General features: G+C 46.9%; 1 long non-coding RNA gene across 2 annotated transcripts in view; it reads right to left on the reverse strand.

Moving 5' to 3' along the window:
• The window catches only part of LOC310759103, a 60,991-nt gene extending 57,409 nt beyond the window's left edge, over positions 1-3,582 (reverse strand). For both annotated transcript variants that reach the window (XR_014546214.1, XR_014546215.1), the window contains exons 1-2: positions 2,901-3,582; positions 2,082-2,247 (exon numbers count right to left, since the gene is read on the reverse strand). This is a non-coding gene — a long non-coding RNA (uncharacterized lncRNA). The remainder of the gene's footprint in view (positions 1-2,081; positions 2,248-2,900) is intronic.
• Positions 3,583-8,958: the final 5,376 nt, after the last annotated feature.

Below are 8,958 nucleotides of genomic sequence, written 5' to 3' on the forward strand. Positions count from 1 at the left end.
AGGAGCCTATGTGTGCATCAGCACTGATGCAGGCAGTAGCTCTCCAGGGCCCCATACAAAGAGAAGTAATTTCCAGCTCGGTTAGCTGAGACCCTTTTAATTGGCCATGTACCAGGAATTGAATCTGGGATCTTCTGTATACAAAGAATGTACTCAACCCTAGAAGATGCCACCTATATTACAGCAGCAACTGTGTAGTAGTAGGGAATATGAATCATCAGCTTCCTTCTCAAGCACTTTTGATGTTATTTACATCAAGACTTAGTAGTACAAATAAAATGTGACAGATATGTTGTAAAACACCCTGAGATCTATGGGTATAAATTTATTTATTTACTTATTTAATGCTAATTAGTTTTGCAAAAGATGAGAAGAGTTCATTTTCTGAATTCCTTAATCAAGAACAAGTGGATTTCAGCTGAGACTGCAGTTCCTACAGTGACGGGTGATTCACACTACACCTTTGGGATCATGGCAAAGGACAAAAATCACACGTTTCAAAGAATGGACTCCAAAGCAGAGAAGCCTCTTGCTTCCTTGGCTCTGAACCCTCATCCTTGGTATGCAGGATCTTTTGTTCTTGCTCTGCTATATTACAGAGTCAGCTGTTTAGTTCCTAGGTGAAATGACACATCTGCGTCATCTTTCATCTTGGTCAATTACTGTAAAAACAATTCTGCTAAATCCCAGAATTTTAAAAGATGATGATAGTACTTCATAAGTCATGTTGAGATTTTAGTTTTGTTTTAGAATTGCATCAACCATAAGCCAAAGTTAAAAACAAGGCATGGCAACAAAGTAAACACAAGCCATGTACTAAACAAGTCGAGATATGTAAGTAAGGGAATATAACTAAAGGGCTGAGACATCTTCAGATGTGGTTTTCAGGCTCATGGCTTCAGAAACTTGTGTGTGGGCCATTGTGTGTGCAGGGGGGCAGAGGGCTGAACCTCAATGGAATTTAGTATCTTGTGTGCCCAGGCTCTGTGACCTTATTTACCTATTTTACATTTTATAGCCTACTCTGTAGTCCAGGAACATATGCTCAAGGCTGCTTATATTAAAATTAGAACGCAAATAGCTTAAAGGAAACAATCACTTCAGCTAATAGCAGGAGCATTTCCAAGTGACAAGATGCACAAACAATTGGCTAAATACAGAATTAGGACTGTAGGCAGAATCTAAATTGCAGAAATCACAGACTGATAAATTTGGCAAAACTGCATTTTTCAGCTCACTTGCCGTTCCAACATACAGTGGTATCTCAGTTTACAAACTTAATCCGTTCCAGAAGTCTGTTCTTAAACTGAAACTGTTCTTAAACTGAGGCACGCTTTCCCTAATGAGGCCTCCCGCCGCCAGTGCCCTTCCACCGTTTGGATTCCATTCTTAGACCGAGATAAAGTTCGCAAACCAGGACACTACTTCTGGTTTTGTGGAGTTCGTAAACCGAATAGTTCCTAAACAGGGCTGTTCTTAAACCGAGGTACCACAGTATTTGAATCGTTCCCTGAGTCTTAGATGGCATCTTCCCTGTGGATCTTCACCACAAGGTAACTCAAAAGACACCACACTTTAGGGGAAATAGTGACAGGAAGACACTATAATAAGCTGGGGACAAGACAACGAGATAGGAAAAGAGACATACAGATCAAGTTTAGGCTTCAGTATAGATTTTTGCAATAAAATCTATGAGGGATAAAATTATTAAAATTAATTTTAATATTTTAAAGGGCAAAAAATAAAGGAAGAAAACTATCACTGCATAGCCAAACTTCTACTCTAGCTTCCTGGCCACACCAGGAATTACGGGAAAAACAGATACGACTACGCCCCCTTTCTAGGGGATTGGCTTGATATATTCAGCTGAAAGTGGAGACTATTTTTGGAACTTTACAAGGCATCTTGTATTCATATAAACATGAGGTTCTATCTTTGGAATAAAGTAAATAAAACAATGGCAGCTCTTGAACTTCCCCTGATACCAGACCAAGACTGCTCAGCATGCCAAAAAAACTCAATAAATTGGGTGGCTTCACCACATTAAAAATGGTTGCATGAATCAGCCCTTCTTTGTTTACCTTTCCAGCTGCCTTGGCCATATTAAGGCTCTTCTCAAAACCCTCCAATGGTTAGTTATCCTTCTTGACAGCCAGATGAGATGCTTGCCTTGGGCCAGGCCTGACCACACAAATGATCCAGGCAGCCACTTAGAGGAGCAGCATTTGTAGGATGGTGACAATGCATCTGTAGGGGTGACAATAAAGCTGTGTTTGATCTGCAAAATGACCTTCAGAAATTGTGTCAGTGGATATCATAGAAGACACTGGGAATATATCTCTTAATAGTCTTGGTTTAATCTACTAACTCAGCTCTTATACTTTACCGGGTATTTAAAAGTACAACTTTTTGATTTAGAATTATCCATGACATCTCCAGTTGAAAGGATCTCAGGTAACTAATCTTAGAAGCACCAACATAAGACCCTAAAAAGCAACTGTCACTCATAGTATCACACAATACAGGGACAGAGGAGCCAATAGTATGATTCACTAACTGTACATCAAAATTAAACCCCACCCTTCCGCACTATTATAAATAAACAAATAAGCAAGCTTTACTTACACAGGGCCTCCCATTCACATTCTTAAATTCTCACGGCAACAAACAATTCATAATAAAGTGTTAGATACAGCAGCTTCAAATAGATACACATTTGAAAATAAGGGAAGCAATAGAGGGAATGGGAAAGTAACCTGAGAGACTGAGGATACAACGAAATTGTAAACAAATACAGATGCATGTACTATGCAATTTGCCAGGGGTTTGCATATAGGGGCTAAAAAGTATCATTCATTTCCCTCTTTTAATGCTATCAAGCTTTACATAAACTTCCTTACTCCTTGGATGCTTCCTTTAAACTGCATCACTTTTCTTTCATCCTTCAGATTTCTCCTTCTTCTGATAGCCTCATTTAGCTTACTCTTCTTCTTTACCCCATAAGTAAACCCCTAGCAAAGCACAGAGTACACACAGCTGCATTTACTCCCAATCGTGTGCATTCCACTTCTCAAAATCCGGTTCCCATTTCCCTTCTTCTTCTGCAGTGCATACTTTGTGAAGATGTCTTATAGGGAGTCAGGCCATTGGTCTGATCAGCCCAGCATTGTCTAATTAATTGGCAGCTGCTCAACAAGATCTCAGGCAGGTCCTTACATGCCCAGAAGCTGGACTGCTAAATATTTGGTTAAGGGACTTGAACTGTGGTTGCACTGAAAGACAAAGATGAAGACTAATCACTGCTTAAAAATAAAAATAATCAAGGGGGCAGGGTGTGCACTTAAGTCCAGAGAACAGTAACGGCTAATTATTATTGACAAACAGGTTGTCTAACTAAAGCTCCAGAATGAGCTCAGGGTACACAGGTGAGTGTGTCATTACACTCAATTCACTTTGGGCAGGCCAGGCCTGCAGTGGCATGCAGCATACCCAGTCATGATCTGGACCAGTGATGAAGCCCTCTCTAGTAGGGCTGGGCAATATTAGGTTTTCAACATCATGGTATATCACGAGCCAAGCATCACAGTTAGAATGGACTCCCAGAACACATTCATTTCATATACAGACCACTGCTGCTGCTGCACTGTGAGTTGGGGAAGGCCGCTCCCTCCTCAGGCTGATTCCACCTGGCCCAGGGGGCGGGGCCCAGACTGACTCACCACCGCCACAGCTTAAGAGGCCTCATTGAGGCACTGGGACACCACTGCGGCTGCTGCACCGTGGGGGTTGAGGAAGGCCGCTCCCTCCTCTAGGCCCATTCCACCAGGCCTAGGGGGCGGGGCCCACACTCACCACCGCTACAGTTTTAAGGACACTGGTGTTGCTGCAGCAAATGTTAAAAATGTTTTTATATATTTTAAAGTATTTTAAAGGGGTTTTTATTTTTTACTTTGTTGTACCACCGTGAACGGTGGTCTGTATACATGTATTTTTATTTTGTTCCGTTTTATGTTGTTTTGGGGTTGGATAGTGAGTGGGGGTAAAACCTCAGCGCCTAGGGCTTGCCGATCACATGGTCGGTGGTTCGAATCCCCGCAGCGGGGTGAGCTCCAGTCTTTCGGTCCCAGCTCTTGCCCACCTAGCAGTTCGAAAGCACCCCTAAGTACAAGTAGATAAATAGGTACCGCTTTATAGCGGGAAGGTAAACGGCGTTTCCGTGTGCTGCTCTGGTGCTGGCTCACCAGAGCAGCTTTGTCACGCTGGCCACGTGACCCGGAAGTGTCTCCGGACAGCACTGGCCCCCGGCCTCTTAAGTGAGATGGGCGCACAACCCTAGAGTCGGACACAACTGGCCCGTACGGGCAGGGGTACCTTTACCTTTACCTAGTGAGTGGGGTGAGGATTTGTTTTGTTGGTACAATTGTTTTTGGTTTGATTTGTTTTTTATTTTGTAAATGGAGGTTGGTTTGAGGCTTGGGATTGCTACCGTAGTGGGGCGAGGGAGGTATGGCGGTGGGGGCAGATGTCATAGGCGAAGGGGATCGAGATATGGATATGCTCGTACCCCTTCCAATCTGCGCCCCATCCCGAGGGACGAAGGTAGGGTGAGCAAGGATTACTCACCTCCATCACTGGTGTTGCGCAATGCCAGGTCTATAGGCAACAAAACCGCCACCCTGCGAGACTTCTTCACCTCACAGGGGGTTGACCTGGCTTGTGTGACGGAGACCTGGGTGCGCGAAGGGGAAACTGTTACCTTACGACAGATGGCGCCCCCGGGTTTCTCCGTCCTCCACCAGTCGCGGACTGTGGGCCGGGGGGGGAGGGGTGGCATTATTAATCCGGGAAGATTGTTCTTTCAGGGCTCTACCATCGCCATCGATTCCCGGCATTGAATGTGTTGGCCTAGTGTGGGGCTCTGAGGTGAGCTTGGCTGTCTGGCTGGTGTACCGGCCACCTAGCGCACCAGCAGCCACCCTGTCAGGCCTGCTGGAGGCGGTGTACCGGCCACCTAGCGCACCAGCAGCCACCCTGTCAGGCCTGCTGGAGGCGGTGGCCGGCTGGGCCTTGGAGTTCCCTAACCTATTGGTATTGGGGGACTTCCACATCCATGCTGATGCCATTCCCTCCTCACAGGCTCTGGACCTGGTGTCTTCCATGGCGACACTAGGGCTCTCCCAGTTTGTTTCGGGCCCCACACATCAAGCAGGCCACACGCTGGATTTGATCTTTGGCGCCGGTATAGATGTGATCATGTCTCCTTCGATGAAGGTGCCATGGTCTGATCACTACGCTCTGAAAGCCAGGATTGATTTTCCACCCCCACCCTGCTTAGGTGGCGAGCCAATTTGGGCTCGCCCGCAGAGGCTGATGGACCCTGATAGATTCCGTCAGGCCTTGCGGGACCTTGCTCCCCCTGGCGACTCATTGACTGAGCTTGTTGAGGGCTGGAATATCCAGCTCCTAGCAGCCATCGATGAGATCGCACCTAGGCGCCCTCTGCGACCCCGCAGAAACCGGGCTCCCTGGTTTACCGAGGAGCTTCGGAAAATGAAGCGGGACCTCAGACGGCTAGAGCGAGTATGGCGGGGTGCCCGTGACGGAGCCTCAAGAACATCTTATAGGGTTTTTATGAAAACCTATGAGATGGCAGTGAAGGCCGCTAAGAAGTCCTACTTCTCGGCCTCCATTGCCTCCGCTAGCTCTCGCCCGGCGCAATTATTTAGTATAATTAGGTCTTTAACGTCCCTTGAAGGACAGCCAAATTTAAATAACAATTTGACACACAGCTGTGAGGCATTTGCGAGCTTTTTTGCGGAGAAGGTCCTGTTGCTCCGCCATGACCTCCCTGCCAATTTGGATACAAAAAAGGAACTGGAGGCCCCTCGACTGTCCTCGGGTCCAGTATTGGACCACTTTGACTGGATATCCCCAGCCGATGTGGACAAACTCCTCCGAGCTGGAAAGCCTACCACATGTCCTCTTGACCCGTGCCCGTCTTAGCTGATTAGAGCGTGTCCAGATGAGGTGCGGGCCCCCCTGGGTGATATCATCAATTTGTCCCTTGGCACCGGGATATTCCCAGGGGAACTGAAGGAGGCAGTGGTGCGTCCGCTCTTAAAGAAAACATCATTAGATCCCTTAGATCTATCCAATTACCGCCCGGTTTCGAATCTTCCATTCCTGGGTAAGGTGATGGAGAGAGCGGTTGCTGAACAGCTTAGTAGGTTTCTGGATGAAACATCGGCTCTCGATCCATTCCAGTCCGGCTTCCGCGCTGGTCATGGGACCGAGACGGCTCTGGTCACCCTAACAGATGATCTCCGCAGGCAGCTGGATCGAAGCGGGTCGGGGCTGCTGATTCTTCTAGACCTGTCAGCAGCCTTCGACATGGTCGATCACGAACTCCTAGACCACCGCCTTGCCGACGTGGGGATCCAGGGCACAGTCCTCCAATGGCTGCGCTCGTTTCTCTTTGGTCGGGGACAGAGGGTGGCGCTTGGGGGGGAATTGTCATCGCGCCACTCCTTGGTGTGTGGAGTGCCTCAGGGTGCGATTCTCTCCCCGATGCTTTTTAACATCTTTATGCGCCCCCTCACCCAGCTTGTCCGGAGTTTTGGGCTGGGTTGCCATCAGTATGCCGATGACACCCAACTCTATCTGTTGATGGATGGCCATCCTGACTCAGCCCCAGACACACTGACCAGATGTCTGGAAGCTGTGGCTGGATGGTTACGTGGGAGCCGGTTGAAGTTAAATCCTTTGAAGACAGAGGTCCTCTGGCTGGGACGGAGCGATATGGGATTGAGGGGGCAACTCCCATCTCTTCCAGGGGTGCAATTAGTGCCAGCATCGTCCGTTAAGAGTTTGGGTGTAATCTTCAATACCTCCCTCTCTATGGAGGCGCAGATTACAGCTATAACAAAGGCGGCATTTTTTCATCTCCGCCAAGCTAAGCACTTGGCTCCTTATCTCTCTCGCCCTGACCTAGCCACTGTGATCCACGCGATGGTCACCTCCAGACTGGATTATTGTAACTCGCTCTACGTGGGGCTGCCTTTGAGACTGACCCAGAAACTCCAGCGGGTGCAGAATGCCGCAGCGAGACCATATTCATCCGGTACTATACCAGCTGCACTGGCTCCCGGTGGAGTACAGGATCAGGTTTAAGGTGCTGGTTTTAACCTTTAAAGCCCTATACGGCCTAGGACCCTCGTACCTACGGGACCGCCTCTCCTGGTATGTCCCACAGAGAAATTTACGGTCTGCAAATAAAAACATCCTGAAGATCCCAGGCCACAGAGAGGTTAGGCTGGCCTCAACTAGAGCCAGGGCTTTCTCGGCCGCGGCTCCAATCTGGTGGAACGCTCTGTCACAAGAGACTAGGGCCCTGCGGGACCTGACATCTTTCTGCAGGGCCTGCAAGACAGAGCTGTTCCACCAGGCCTTTGGTCAGGGCGCAGCCTGACCCCCTCCTCTGGCAATCTGCACATAATTTTGCTTAATGGTTGCCATCAATTTGATTTTAATTTGATTTTAATTAATTTTATAATGAATGTTTTTAGAATGTTGGATTATTTTGATTGTTGTTAGCCGCCCTGAGCCCGGCTTCGGCTGGGGAGGGCGGGATATAAATAAAATTTATTATTATTATTATTATTATTATTATTATTATTATTATTATTATTTCGAGAACCAAGGAGCGAATGTATTACCATAAAATGCACGTCTCATGCTTTATATAAGTAACACAGCAAACTTTTATTTTATTTAAATAAGCTGCTGTATGTCTAAGCATATATGCCAGTTATCCCTACCACCCTAAAACAATCCTGTTTTGCATAAAAAGGCAGAATGCATGTATACTAAAGGCCAGAGTAAATATTTTAAGAAAGACAGAGCTGACGCTGATTGCTTTCTATCTCTTTTCTAGTGTGAATTACACTGAAATCAGCTGTGCTGTGCATTTTCCCTCTTCCACCTCCCGTCGTTGGATGGCAAGAGACACAGTGCGGTGATTGTTTGAATTAGACTTTACAAGGGAATGAGAGATGGAGAAGGGCAGGAATCCGTATCTTTTCTCCTGTGAGGGAGAAAGCAGATGGGGGGAGGGTTGACATTCATTCTGGAAAATAACAAGAAAGGAAAACTTAAACATGCCCCCCTCCACACACACAATTCCTTCTTCTGTCCAGCCCCCATGGTTGCTTTTCCTAAACAAAACTCCAAGCTAGCAGGGGCAACTACATGTGACTCAGTGTCACTTGTAATTTGGCCATGAGCTGTAACATAAAATTAAGAACTTAATTTTGAAAATTGGTCCATGACTGATCATATGGATAAACTGCATGGTAGGCAAGCTGGTGGGTTTCATAACTCTCTCTCTCTCTCCCCCTCTCCTTCTCCCTCTCTCTCTCTATGTGTGTGTACACATGAAGGAAGTAAAGAATCCTTAGCATGTGGCGTCTTTTCTCTCCTGGAATTTCCAGCTCCCTGCTTCAGCTTGTCTCTTCTAACAACTGATCCTCCTTCAGAGAAAAGCCTTCAGCTGGAACGGATTGCTTTACAGCAGCCTGCGGAGGGATGTCTGATACCTGAATGAGATCAAACATTCAGGCACTGTTCTCAGGCTGAGCTGCCATGTGGAAAATCCTGTCCTCCTCATGCAACAAGGGACACTGTTTGTTCCTATGGCTTGGGGTAAACTATAGGAGCAGAGAAGGGAGAAGGGATTAACGAAAAGGAGGGGCTGCCTATTTAAAGATCTGAACTTAAAACATCTGTTGAACGTAAATAACACTCTGCATTCCATGAGAAGGCAGACACCTCTACAGTTCACCTGCACAACTTGCTTCTTGCTTTGTTTGAACATGGAATGAAATTCTTGGAGGAGCTGAGAACTAGGACCCCGTGACTAGGAAAAGAAGGGTAGTGGCTGCTGCTGGTGACTTGTTTGCA

Source organism: Podarcis filfolensis (genome assembly GCF_964270895.1).
Source record: "Podarcis filfolensis genome assembly, chromosome: 1".
In the NCBI taxonomy this organism is placed as follows: Eukaryota; Metazoa; Chordata; class Lepidosauria; order Squamata; family Lacertidae; genus Podarcis; species Podarcis filfolensis.